Source organism: Dermochelys coriacea, chromosome 7 (genome assembly GCF_009764565.3).
Source record: "Dermochelys coriacea isolate rDerCor1 chromosome 7, rDerCor1.pri.v4, whole genome shotgun sequence".
NCBI classification, from domain to species: Eukaryota; Metazoa; Chordata; order Testudines; family Dermochelyidae; genus Dermochelys; species Dermochelys coriacea.
The window spans coordinates 88,372,307-88,386,451 of record NC_050074.1 but is presented as its reverse complement, the minus strand read 5'-3'; positions in this window follow the sequence as shown (position 1 = coordinate 88,386,451).

Sequence of the window (14,145 nt, the reverse complement as noted above, 5' to 3'; positions counted from 1 at the left end):
AATTGTTGACCATTGACCCTAACCTGATCTTGGAGAGTTTATAGTTTGGGGTAACAATTCCTTTGCTAAGCATGTTTCATGGAAGTTATGAAAACTGAAACAGCTAGCAGGAGAACAAATAATTAGGTTATTAGGCTTTCTATGATTAAGAGCCTCTTGTCTTTGTATAAGGCCTTATAGGAGTAGTTATGTTAAAGAATGGGATTTAGCTGAAATAGTTTAGGCTTATGGAGATACTCCTACATCATAAATTCTGCACTCTCATTCTGAGAAGACAAACAAGTGACCACAAAAGGTACAATACACTGTAGAATTCTGCAAGAAGTGAGTTTTCAAGAGGGTTTTGGCAATCAGGATGCTGTGCAGTATCTAGGAAATTAAACTGCATTTACGTGCAGGAATTATTAATCAATGATTTATGTCGTGAATATTAATGTTTGATGCTTAATTATGGACACCCCAAAATCCACTTATGAATGGGAACAAGTATTGACCTTATTATAATCAGAGTAAAGGAACAAATATGGGTATATATCCATACTTTTACCGCTATAAAATACCACACCGAGTTTGCATTTCTTCAGTTTGTCAGGTCCCCAAGACTGTAAACTGAATCAGAACCTCCCTTCTGATGGGCTCCAGTTACTTTCCCTTCTATTTTTGTTTCCAATGGTCTTGAAAGAAGTTGTAAGAACACATAGTGCAAGATTGTAATCATGAATAATACCGAAAACCACTTTACTGTACTTATCTTTTTCTTATATTTATGTATATTGATTTCCTATGATTTAAATTATAGTTGTTGGTTTTAGATAAGGTTTCTGTATGTGGTTCATCAAATTTCATCTTCTCAATTAACTCTAAATAGCTACCTAGAAAAAGAACCTGTCCTCTGTGACAAGTGCATGTTGCACCCCAATACGTAGCCTTGTAAGTGTAATAACTGATCAGGTTCCCTAATACAAATTGATAATTCAGTTATTACTGCTGTACTAAATAACGCACAGTTCAACTACTGCAGTGAGTCAAAGAAGTCCAGGTCATTAGTATGCATCCAAATGAAGAGCGAGCTGACAAAGAATGATTTTGAAATGGTCTCCAGGAAGTTGGATAGATAAAGTTACTGATAGGTTTTCCTATCATGCTGTATTTGGGATTAACATGGCTCACCTAACTGTCAAATTTTCATAATCATATGCCACAGCTGTTCCATCTACCAAACATACCACACAACCTTCCAATTTCATTCTAAACCATGCAGTAAGTAAGAGCACAGCCAAATGAACATTTTTTTTTAATTTATGCTACTTTTCATTTATTCCCTCTCCTAATGCAGGTCAGGCTAGAGCAGGCGTCGGCAACTTTTCAGAAGTGGTGTGCCGAGTCTTCATTTATTCACTTTAATTTAAGGTTTTGCGTGCCAGTAATACATTTTAACATTTTTAGAAGGTCTCTCTCTACAAGTCTATATATTATATAACAAAACTATTGTCATATATAAACAAAGTTTTCAAAATGTTTAAGCAGTTTCATTTAAAATTAAGTTAAAATGCTGATCTTACGCTGCCAGCCCGCTCAGCCCACTGCCGGCCTGGGGTTCCGTTCACCTACGCTGGCAGGAGGCTGAGCGGGGCCTGCGGCCGGTACCCTGGCTGGCAAGAGGCTGGCAGCCAGAACCCCAGACTGGCAGTGGGCTGAGTGGGGCCAGTGGCTGGGACCCCAGAATGGCAGTGGGATGAGCGGCTCAGCCCACTGCTGGTCTCGGGTTCAATCCGCCGGCTACTGCCAGCCAGGGTTCCGGCTGCTGGCCCTGCTCAGCCCACTGCCAGTCTGGGATCCCGGCCCTGCCCACATAGAGTGGGTACCACCTTCTCCATGGTTCTACCCCATTCTCTTCCTCTCTCTCTGCACTGAGCTGAGCGAAGGAGTGCACTGAGTACAGGGCTCGGGGTTGGGGTGTAGGGTCTGGCCAAGAGCCAAAATGAGGGAGGGGGCTCAGGGTTGGGGCAAGAGGTTTGGGTGTGGAATGCTTACCTGGGCAGCTCCCATTTGGTGTGAGGGGTGCAGGAGCTTCTCTTTGGTGCTCAGGGTGGGCGTGGGAATGTGGGGGGTGCAAGAGTCAGGTCATGGGGTGTGAGGGGGTACTGGACTCAGGGCTGGGGTCATGGGGTTGCAGGGGTCAGGGCAGGAGGCTGGGGTGTGTGGGGGGTGCAGGGGTCAGGGCAGAGGACTGGCTGTGTGTGAGCAGGGTGCGGGGCTCCGGGCAGGGGACTGGGGGGGGGATGTAAGGGTCAGGGCAGAGGGCTGGGGGTATGGGCTGGGTTCGTGGGGGTGCTTCCAGCCCCCTGCTCAGAGCGGCTCATGGCACGGAGCTGGAGGGGATATGCCCTGATTCCACCCCCCCTTCCCCAAGGCCCCATTCCCACCTCTTCTCCGCCTCTTCCCCGGAGCAGCAAGCACGCTGCAGCTCCTCTTATCCCCATCCCGCGCAAGGGCCAACAGCTGATCGGCGGCAGGGAGGGAAAGGAGGGGGGCAGGAACCCAGCACGCTGGGGGAAGAGGCGGGGGAGGAGGGAGCTTGCCTGCACTGCAGCAGCAGCCGGCAGGACCACGCTTCTTCATCCTGCCGGGGCGGGAGGCGGAGAAGAGCGGGCCAGGTGGGCAAAATTTTTAATGGCACGCTGCTGCCTGCCGGGGTCCTGGCCTGGGTTTGGCAGCGGGCTGAATGGGGCTGGTGGCTGGGACCCGGAAGGCAGCAGCGTGCCATTAAAAATCGGCTCACGTGCCGTCTTTGGCACACATGCCATTGTTTGCCGACCCCTAGGTTAGATGATCATTATGTTGTATTAGTATATGTCCACATGTTTTCAGGTGGATATCGAAACTCCATTTTGTTTTGTGAAGGCTGTTTCAATTGTAAACTGTTCTGTACCTTCACCTTGGCTCTGCAGCATGCAAATTACTCTGAAAGAGGTATCAGGAGAAATTTTTGCTCCTAGCAGAGGGCTAAGAATGGGGAATAGTTAAACAATGATGACATTCCATTCAAACGGAAGCATCCTTGAACAAGGTGATGGCTACTGTTCCTGAAAACTTAGGTTCCCTAGTAGTCTGGTGTCACAATGATGATGGCCTTTAGAATTCAAGTAGGTCCAGCTTCCTTGTGCCAAAGCAGGCTCTCCCAGTTCGGCCAGTAAAGAGTGTGGGGCTGCAACTGATCTATGGAGAGTCATGAACTTTCAGTGAGAGTAGAGCTAGAAGGGAACAGAACTAGCTGAGAGAGAGCATGCATGCATGCATGTTCACAGACACAGACACACACGCATACGCACATCCACGAGCAACAGAACTGCAAAGTGAAGCTGCAAAGACAGAGGGTCTCCTGCAGTGGTCTGTGAAGAAGGGAGCTGGGGTTAGGTAAGAAGACCCAGCTAAAAGTTTGTTTCCTTTTGGGAAGAAGGCAGATCAAGCCCTGTATCTTCTCCAGGTGCTCAGAGAAGGAAGGAACGGTCCCTCAGGGACAAGGGGATGTGCCCATCTTAAGGCTGGGTGGAAGAGGTTTTTTGTGTTTTTGGGGGTGTTTTTGGAACTTTGTGCTACTAAAATCAGACCCTCAAAGGGCTGTTATTGGATGAGACAGACTGTGGAGTTGAGGGACCCTGAAAATGGGGAGACTGAAATAGGGTGCCACAGCATTACCTCTGGTCATATGGGGAGTGCTCAGGAGTAAGCTGACTTTGCTCTAACTGGTAACCAAGCAGCAGATCACCTGAGGGTGGACTTTGAGGCTGATCATTGAGGTCACTTGACAGAGGGGACTGGAATTTATAAAAGGATAAGTTCTTTTCTGAGCAGCTGTTACTGTCCAAAACAAGGCGGCAAGACTGAGCAGGCGTTAGGAAGGAGGAGAGGTGGGTGCAGTAGAATCCGGGACTCCCTGAAAAGATTGACCAAATCCCAAAGAACTCTAGAAATTGTGAGGAAACTGAGGTGCGGATTTATTGGTTTTCTATAGATCTGTTTCTCTCTTGTGCTGTGTATGAATAAAATGTGATTGGATTCCAATTCCTTTCAAAAAGTCTGTCTTCTTGCTTCAACTATCCAGTGTTCCCAAAGGGTTAAACGATAAACGAGAGTACACAGGAGGGTGTAGCTCTGCAAAGGTGTGCTTGACAGACTGGGATGTCTTGGGGACTCTGCATTGGTCCTTGGGACCTAGGTGAGTTGCACCAGAGGGTCACGCAGATAGAAAGTCTGTGCCTGGGAAGTGTGCACAAGAGTCCAGACCCAGAGACCGTGTCTGAAGCCTGTGAAGACGCAGGGAAGCTCCAAAGTGCACAGAATCCAGAGTGAGGTTAAATATTAGAGGGGGAGGTGGGGAAATCTCTGACTATAAGGATAGATAAGTACTGGAACAGACTTCTCAAGGGAGGTTGTAGAATCCCTATCACTGGAGGTCTTTAAAAACAGGTTAGACAAACACCTGTCAGGGATGATCTAAGAATACTTGGTCCTGCCTCAGTGCAGCAGGCTGGACTAGATGACCACACAGGGTCCCTTCCAGACCTACATTTGTATGATTCTTCAGAGTACTTAGCATTATTCAGGACTTTACATATCATAGAATCATAGAATATCAGGGTTGGAAGGGACCTCAGGAGGTCATCTAGTCCAACCCCCTGCTCAAAGCAGGACCAATCCCCAACTAAATCATCCCAGCCAGGGCTTTGTCAAGCCTGACCTTGAAAACCTCTAAAGAAGGAGATTCCACCACCTCCCTAGGTAACGCATTCCAGTGATTCACCACCCTCCTAATGAAAAAGTTTTTCCTAACATCCAACCTAAACCTCCCCCACTGCAACTTGAGAACATTACTCCTTGTTCTGTCATCTGGTACCACTGAGAACAGTCTAGATCCATCCTCTTTGGACTCATATCCAGCTTCTCATCCACTGTAACCCCTGGGTCCCTTTCTTCGGAACTGCTGCTTAGCCATTCAGTCCCTAGTCTGTAGTGGTGCATGAGATTCTTCCGTCCTAAGTGCAGGACTCTGCACTTGTCCTTGTTGAATCTCATCAGATTTCTTTTGGCCCAATCCTCTAATTTGTCTAGGGCCCTCTGTATCCTATCCCTACCCTCCAGCGTATCTACCACTCCTCCCAGTTTAGTGTCATCTGCATATTTGCTGAGGATGCAGTCCACGCCATCCTCCAGATCATTAATGAAGGTATTGAACAAAACCAGCCCCAGGACCGACCCTTGGGCACTCTGCTCGATACCGGCTGCCAACTAGACATGGAACCATTGATCGTTATCCGTTGAGCCAGACGATCTAGCCAGCTTTCTATCCACCTTATAGTCCATCCATCTAGCCCATACTTCTTTAACTTGCTGGCAAGAATACTGTGGGAGACCATATCAAAAGCTTTGCTAAAAGTCAAGGAACAACATGTCCACTGCTTTCCCCTCATCCACAGAACCAGCGTACGTATTCAAGTACAACACCCATTGACTTCAATTGCAGCTGTGAGTGCTCAACATTATGCAAATCAGACCACAGGGTCTCAAAGCAGGCACTCAGAAAATGAGGCACACCCAATTTGTGGTAACCTAAGAAATTCTTTCCTTAAGTGACTTGCCGAGCAACACAGAGACTATGTGGCCGACGCAGGGCATGTATCCAGTTCTCCAGGGCTGTATTAATCTGCCTTAACCATGAGACTATCCTCTCTCTTCCTAAAATCCCCTGCCATATCCACTACACACCTTTCAACAAATGAAGCGGAGGTCCTACAAATAACAGTCTCTTTTACTACACAATCCTGAATCATCCCTAGAACAGGACAATCCTGTGCACTGAACGAAACAGGAGTTCTATGGAAAACTAATATGTGATCATGCAATAAAAGATTGTATCACAATATGTATACATCAGAAGGTCAAATTAAGGTTGCAGAAGAAACCTCAATTCCGCCATTTCCTAACTTTTGAGTGCTTGACTTTGCAACCTTAATAATGTTCATTTAATAAATTGCGTGTGTAATATACGTTGTAGCAAAGATAAACCTGCACAAGAAGCCATTTTTATTAGCCAACCTCTTAAGAGATTGTTCTATATACTCCAAAACATATTTAGTTTAAAATGGAGCAAGCCTGTTAGACCTCTGGAGTTGACAGTAGCAACAGGCAGACCTCTAAAGGTTGGTAAGTTTCTGTGGATACTTACCTAAATCATTCAGATTTTTATTCTCCAAAGCACATTTGAATTTTCAAAATGTCAGAGAAAATCTGAAAACTTTGATATTTGGGGGTTGATAAAAATAAACTATGATTCTGATACATATTTGAGATATGTGACTAGATCAAAGCAGTACAAAAACTGATTTGTAGGTTCATTGGACATTCTGAAAAATAAATTATAAAAAATGTTGGGGGAGCAAACTAGATATTTTGTTTAGTTTGAGCTTTATTAAACTTATTTTTAAAAAATAATCTTGAAGTAAATTTGGAAATGAAAAAAGTCACAGAATTGAAAAATTTACATATATGTTCAAAGCTGTCAAAAATTTCAATTTTTTTTAAAGTTTTTTGTTTCTTTCTTAATATGGGATAAAATTTCACCCACCACTAGATTAAACATGAATTTTGGACAATATAGGGGGTTTAAAATATTGGTGTTGGGGGCGGGAAAATCAAAGCTTATCCTGTTTTTCCTGATTTTGACTGTAACAAATGCATTAATAGCCTGCCTTGAGGTGTCTTGATTATTTTACTGTGCTCTCATCTGAAGTCATACAGTTCAGAGCAATATAAACATTTCTAAAATGTTAGTAAATTCTTTGAGCCCATTCAATTTGAGTTGAGCTGACAGGGGACCTAACCGTACACTTTATAGTAACTTCAAGCATTAATCCAGAGTGCCATTAAATTCCAGTCTTGCTGGAGACAAAACATTCCTAGCTGTTATTCCTACACCAGTTATTAATTTGATGGAAGGAGACGGTTGGGTCTCGACTGGGGAAAAGGATTCAGAATGACCAGGGGCATGTTTCACCCTTGGATTACTAGGAGCTCTCTCACTGTGGAGAACAGCATAGACACATCTATCAAAATTCCTCCAAATTTACTAGTGATTGACAAATCCTGTCAAACTGTATGATTAGTAAAGTGGCCTCCCATATAGAGCAGAGTCAGCGGATGTACTCAAGAAAAAGGATATTTCCAGTCTTTGGTATACAATAGCCACAATGTGTCAGACAGTGGCATGCCTACACCCTTTTAAAGTTCTTTTATTAATTGCTTTTGAAATAAATTTTCAGAGATCAGATACAATATGGACTTACAGCCAGTCCCACGTACAGGAATTGCAAAACCGGTCTACTCCCTTTTCACAGAACATTATTCCCAGTATCTGTCCAAGTTATATCCTCAAGAACCAAACCATCAGAGTTGGATATAGCAGTAGGGTGACCAGACAGGAAATGTGAAAAATCGGGATGGGAGTGGGGGGGGTAATAGGCATCTATATAAGACACAGCCCCAAATATCAGGACTGTCTCAATAAAATTGGGACATCTGGTCACCCTACATAGCACATAGCTTCCTGGTGGCATGAATAACAATCCCCCCACCCCGTCCCAAATCTGTCCATGGGCTGATATCTAGCAATAAAGTTAGGGTTGTCTATATGGTGCTGTGGTTCAGACTTTTGTAAAGTGCTTTATGTTTACAGCCCTATATAATTAAAATTCATAAAAAGTTCAGTACCATAGTCCGGATGAGGGGTGTGTGAATTAGAGAGCATTCTGACATTCTAACTGCCCCATGTAGACCCTGCTGGCATGAACTAAAAGGTACATAGTTCACTTTAATGTAGTCATGTTTAAATGGGTCAACATCAGTGTGAACTGGATACCTTTTTGTTCATGCCAGCAGAATCAACATGGGGCAATTAGAGAAGAACATGCTAGAGCGCTCTATAGCTCACACATCTCTCATCTCAACTGCAGCATTGAATTTTTCTGAATTGTAATTATATAGGGCTGTAAACCCAAAGCATTTTAAAAATAGATAGAACTTAGAGTACACAGGAGAACAGTTTGAACTTGAACCAAAATTCTCATCAGGGACATGCTGTAAATCCATAGTAAATTCTCAGCAGCATTACTCTTGAATTACTCCAGAGCAGAATTTGGCTCACTGTCTGTGATATTATAGGAAGGAATCATGATAGAAGTGTGTTTGAGGAAGCTTTTTAAGGGAGAAAATGGAGGGTGCTTAGTGATGGAATATGGAAGGCTATTTCAGGACAAGGTATAACCATTAAACAAGCTACAAAAGCTGAGGGAGAGGGAGGGTCACAAAGAGCCTAATTCTCATCTCATAGAAGGTGTAAATCAAAAGCAATTTCAGTGCAATAAATGGCATAAATACAGATAGCACCATTGAAGTAGTGCAACTATGCTAATTTACACCAGACAAGCATCTGTCCCAACAAAGTCACCTTGGTGTATAAGGTGAATAAATGAGAAAAGAATCAACCTAAGGAGAATGATCAGGAACAAGGATTTGGAGAAATATAGATAAAGCACAGGATGAAATAAGGGCAAAGAAAAGAGCATGTTTAATCTGTTTTTACAAAGAAAAGGAAGCAAAGCTTAGGAAAAACACTGAAAAAATATTGTGACCCAGTATTTACACTTCAGTATTAAATTCAGTGCCCTTTCTTTTCACAACATGTCTTTTTCATTTTGTTTCTATTTCTATTTGTTTTTACTTTTTGGTTTTTGTCTTGATTTCTTTACTGGTGGGTTTTTTGTTTTTTTTTACACTTTTCTCTGTATTGGGTCTTGTAATCAGTGTCATAGTTCAGGACACCTAAATGACTCCTCCATGGTCTAGCAAGGGCACCCACTTCTCTTTAGAGGGCCTTTTTTGCTTCTCCTCAGAGTCCCATAAACTGTGCAATTGCCACACAGCACTTTTTAAGCAAGTACATTTATTTTTATGGTGAATGCATAAACATTAAAAACAATAAAAGAAACTACATGCCTGCTAATAAGTTTACCAGAGATCACCCCAACTCCAACAAAAGCTCTGGCAGGTGAACAGTCCTTCAAACACCACCAAGAGGTTTTTCTGTGGTCACCAGTTCATAACAACTGTTAAATGAAAACAAGCACGCCCATTAATCTGAGGATCACTCTTTGATCCAGTTTGTGCCTCTGATCTTGTCCTCATATAGCAGGTGATTGCAGGCAATATGCTTTGCCTTAGCATACAGCTTCAAAAGTTGGTCTGAGGCGAGAAGCTGCCTTGACTTCCTCCTAAGCATTTCTAGGAATCCCTTAACTTAACTTTGTTTAACACATTGTTTCAAAGAGTTTGGCACACACGACACTTCCCAGGGCTTACATTAGCCAAGTCTCCTCCACAGAGATGGTATATGCACATTTGCATTTTTAATACAATGACCTCATAAGATACTGAAACTAAATTTAATAAGGCTGAACTTTACTGAATTAAGTTTGTTGAGGATATTGCAGGAAGTTTCCCATCTGCCACAAATCAGCATTTATTCATCCTATCAGTGACTGACCAGGGGTACTGTATGTTGAGCTGGATTTTCTAGTTATGGCTGTATCTTCACTGCAAAGAGAGTGTATTTTTACAACCAGATAATGGAGACAAGTCACTAGTTTTTACCTTAATGTAATTAGTTCAGGTAAACCCCAGGTGGATGTACAGAGTTGCCTTGGCTCCACTAAGATTTTACATTGATTTAACTATCTTCATGTAAAAACTCATGTTTTTTGCAGTTAAGACACAGCATATATCTACCTTCCTCCTCGTTTGTTTTGGTGTTCAGGATATCTTCAGCTATTCTGGCATTATTAATTATCATTATTATTGCTATTTTCTGGCAAGGACAAGAAAAAGTGGAAGATGGGCAAGGAGATGCCATCATATTAGTGATCAGGAGACAGTTCAAGGGGCAATGAAGGGGGGGGGGAACAAGGAGCAATTCAGCAGTAGCTTCCTTTGATTCAGAATCTTTAGAGAAAGTCATGCAATCAGGGGATAGACTAATTAATCTAAAATCTGTTTCAGTCCCAAAGCAGCAACAGCTTCCACTCCATCTATTCAAAAACAGAGCAACAGTAGTCTAACCTATCATAAGCATATTGGAGAAGGGGCCACGTCCAGGTCTGTCCCCATTTTAAAAAAAAGGGCAGTATTTTCACTTATAGCTGGAGTAGAAGCAAAAAATAAGTCGGAATGCAGTAGAAATGAAGTCAGACAATGTTGGTTTTGTTTTGGTTTTGGTTCTTGCTGCTAAGGAAGGAATTTTGCAAACCCCTGAGTAAAGGGCCTACTGTGAGAACAAAATGTTTGTATATGGTTCAGTACCAAGACTTAGGGGTTAAAACAGAAACTGATGCCTCCTGTAAGCTATTTCATAGATGCATTTTTAAAATCATGTTCAGGTACTATTACATTGCACTGAAAATATGTATTTTTGGAATAGAAGCAATATCCAAGAAAACAGCAGCTGGCCAAAGATGGCACAAATCTAAATCCTAATAATTGACTATTTTGGGGGAAAAACCCCATGAAAGATCCTTGCAAAAATTTACCTTCTGATAGATGTTCTCCTCTCAGTATTTCCCTGGGAACCATATTTTAAGTAAACAGTCCGTCATTTCAGGATACACAAAAAAATCTAATTGAGCTCTCTACCTCATATAAGTGTATTAAAAATGTTGAACTATTTCAGATACCACAAAATTGACATAATACAATATGTTCATGTTACCAGTAATCTTAATGTTTTCTTTATTCTCCTAAGAAATCCATAGTTGACAAATGTCTTACTCGGATTTTAGAGCCCAGTTCTGAAACCAAGCACTACGATAGGCAATATGGGGAAGGGGGCAGGTTTTGTTATGTAATCTGTACAAAACTGCATTCTTACAAGAGTCTGCCATGCTTCTTTAGATTAAAAAGAAAAGAATACCCTACTTAGAAAGGAGATCAACAATGTGGAATCAGGAACTCAGCATGAATAAGGGTAGTAGATTTTGATCCCAAGTTTTCACAAATATCAGACACATCTGCTTCTTACAGCTGTCAAAGTTTAGAAATAGTCTTGGTTTTATTCATATTATAATTTGGGCTTAAAATTTGTCTCATTCACTGAAGCAGAAGCTTTATTTTTATATAAAGTTTATGCTTCAGTTACAGTTGCATTTAAATCCAGCATTTACTTGTTGCATCTAACCCATTTACCTAAGTTGTCTGGTAGTAAGTTATACTCCGATCTTAAAAGCACAAGAAGCTTAAATTGAAAATAATGTGTTTAATTCCAGAGTATGAATCTCTCTTTCATCGCACAGCATGTTTGCAGGAGAGCAGTACAGTGTCAAAATTCATTCTTCTCCGTGTGTTTCTCCATTCAGCCCAGCCTGGTCATGTCTTTGCATATGTTATCCTGCCATTGAGGCAGCGGTTGGCATTTAGGTCAAATTGACTGTGGTTAAGCTCGCATTATTTTCTCTGACATCCTCTCATCTTTTTATCTTCTGCATTGTCCCCATCAACATAATCTTTTTGATTGTAACCAATCCTGTGCCCTGATTTCTCATCCTGCTCTTCTTCTAACTTCTTTGTTTGTCTTAAAATCATTCAATTTTGCTCTTGAAATTGTTTCAACAATTCTTATCTCTACTGTCTCCAGCCTTCTGGGGTCTGTTTCATTTAATGCAGCTGCTCCTAGACCACAGAGAAATACTGGTAATAGATTTAATACATTTTCACTTTGGTACCAAATGGTTTTATCAGTCCATAATTTTGTTGATACCTGTGCAACACTTGTGGCTAAGACACATCATCGTTTTACTTCAACCTTGATGGAACCATCAGCACCAATCAAGTTCCCTAGCTACACACAAGATTATCTATTGGTCTCTTTTCCAAGATGCAACCTTTTCTTAGCATTTATTGTAAGTCCAAGACAACTACACCAATTTTCCAAGATAGCAAAGAGTATCCTCAGTAATTCAAATATATCTCCCAGTTATACAATATCATCTGCATAAACTGAGGAGCTTGATTCTAGGTCATCCAATGTCATGCCCTCCAACATATCTAACATTCGTAATGTTCAGTTTAAGAACATGGTGAAAAGCAGTGGTGAGTCCATGCCCCCTTGTCTTGCACCAAACTTTGACTTGAACTAGTTACTTAGTTTCTCACCAGTTCTTACAATATTGCAGGATTCTTTGTACATTGTTTTTATAATTGCAATGATCTTATCTGGAACTCCATATGATTTTGCTACTGTCCACAGTGCTTCTCTGCAAACAGAAACAAATGCCTTTGTGAAGTCGACAAAAACAGCAGACACCTTTAAACCCCACTCTTGCCATTTTTCCCCCATCAGCTGTCAGAATGTGAATATCTGATCAGTGCAACTTCAGCCTGGTCTGAAACCACATTGTTCCTCACCTACTACTTCCTCTAAAACTGGCCTTTATTTGTTGACAATTAATTTCATCTTGATTTTTCCCAGTTCTAACAGTAAGCTTATACTTCTATAATTATTTGAATTGGCAGGATCTCCTTTCTTCAATATTCATACTACCATTGCCTCTAGCCAGTAATCTGGTACCTCCTCTTGCTCCCATTCCCTCATGTATATTTTTCGAATACTTTGATAGCACTCGTAGGGTTGGTTTTTAGCAGCTCAGTAGTTATGTCTATTTCTGTAGCTTTCCCATTTTTTTATCTGCTTCACTGTTCTTTATTTCTTCTTCTGATGGTGGTACAGTGCTGATATCCATTCTGCCTTGCAAGTGGCCCTGTTCATCTAGCATGCTTTGCATCTGGGTGAACTTCAGAATTCAGCACTTTGTCAAAATGTTCCTTCCATACTTCCAACACCCTTTGGCATTTGTTGTCAGTTCACTAGTAGCCCTTCTCACCACTTGCATTGTTGGCCTGATTGTGTTTTTATACAACTTAGCTTTTCTTTGTATTTTGTTTTCATATTTTGTTTTCTTGACACCTCCTCTAGTTGAGCCTCTTCTTTCCAAAATGTTTGCTTATGTAATATGATTTCTTCACTGTGTTTATAATGTTTACTTCTGCCTTTTCAGCAGCCTTAGCTTGAATGCCTATGGGGGACGGAACGAAACTTCCTCTTTTACCCATACACCTACCCTATTGTAACTGGAAATCCCCACACTTAATAAATTAGACTTTCCCCACACATAGCACTGAAATTAAAAAATTAAATTGGCACATTTATGTTATTTCAAAAGCTAAGCAGGCACCAACTCCTTATGCTATGGCAGCAGTCAATGAGATCTCTTTTGCTTTCTTCTAGGTTTTCTAGTACTTAGACCCAGTTTCCACAGCCACATATGGTGTGTTTGGCAGCAGCACTAGCCAGATGCTAAATTCTGGAATATAGTTTTCTACCAGATGTGTCTGGGACTTTGGTGATCTCTCTAGCTGGCCTCTTGGGTAGCTTTACTGCTAGATATTTTGGCAGCACAGTAATCATCTTCAGGAGAATTAGTAAAGAGTCAAACTGCCTTTTTTATTCACTGGAATACTTGTTTGACAGTAATATCCCTTTCTATGTTTGAGAATTATACACTGCAATAATTTTCTTTATATACTTCCTTGAAGATTAATATATTTCTATCACAAGCATTTTGTTTGGTAACGTCAGGCAGTAATGGCAATTTTATAAATCTAATTTGTGAAATAAAAGGTGCTTAATATGGTCCAGCAATAAAATAGTTTTTTTAAATTGCAAACATTAATATATCAGCATTTTAAATATTCAGCAATTTGAACCAGCACTCTCATCAAATTAACATGCTTAGCCTGATTCACTAACAACTCATTGATATCTTAGGCTTTGTGCAATGTTCTACAATATGAAAACTAGGAAGAGATTGTCAATCTGTTTAAAAAACTGGATTAAGCAGGTATATTGCCCTGGAAAGAAGAATAAAAATATGCAAACAGCTACTTTTAATACTTAAATAAAAACAGTAACTAAATAAAACTTTTTATGTTTTGAACATTTTAATTTCAGTATGAGCAACGATTTCTTAAATGCAATCCAGTTTC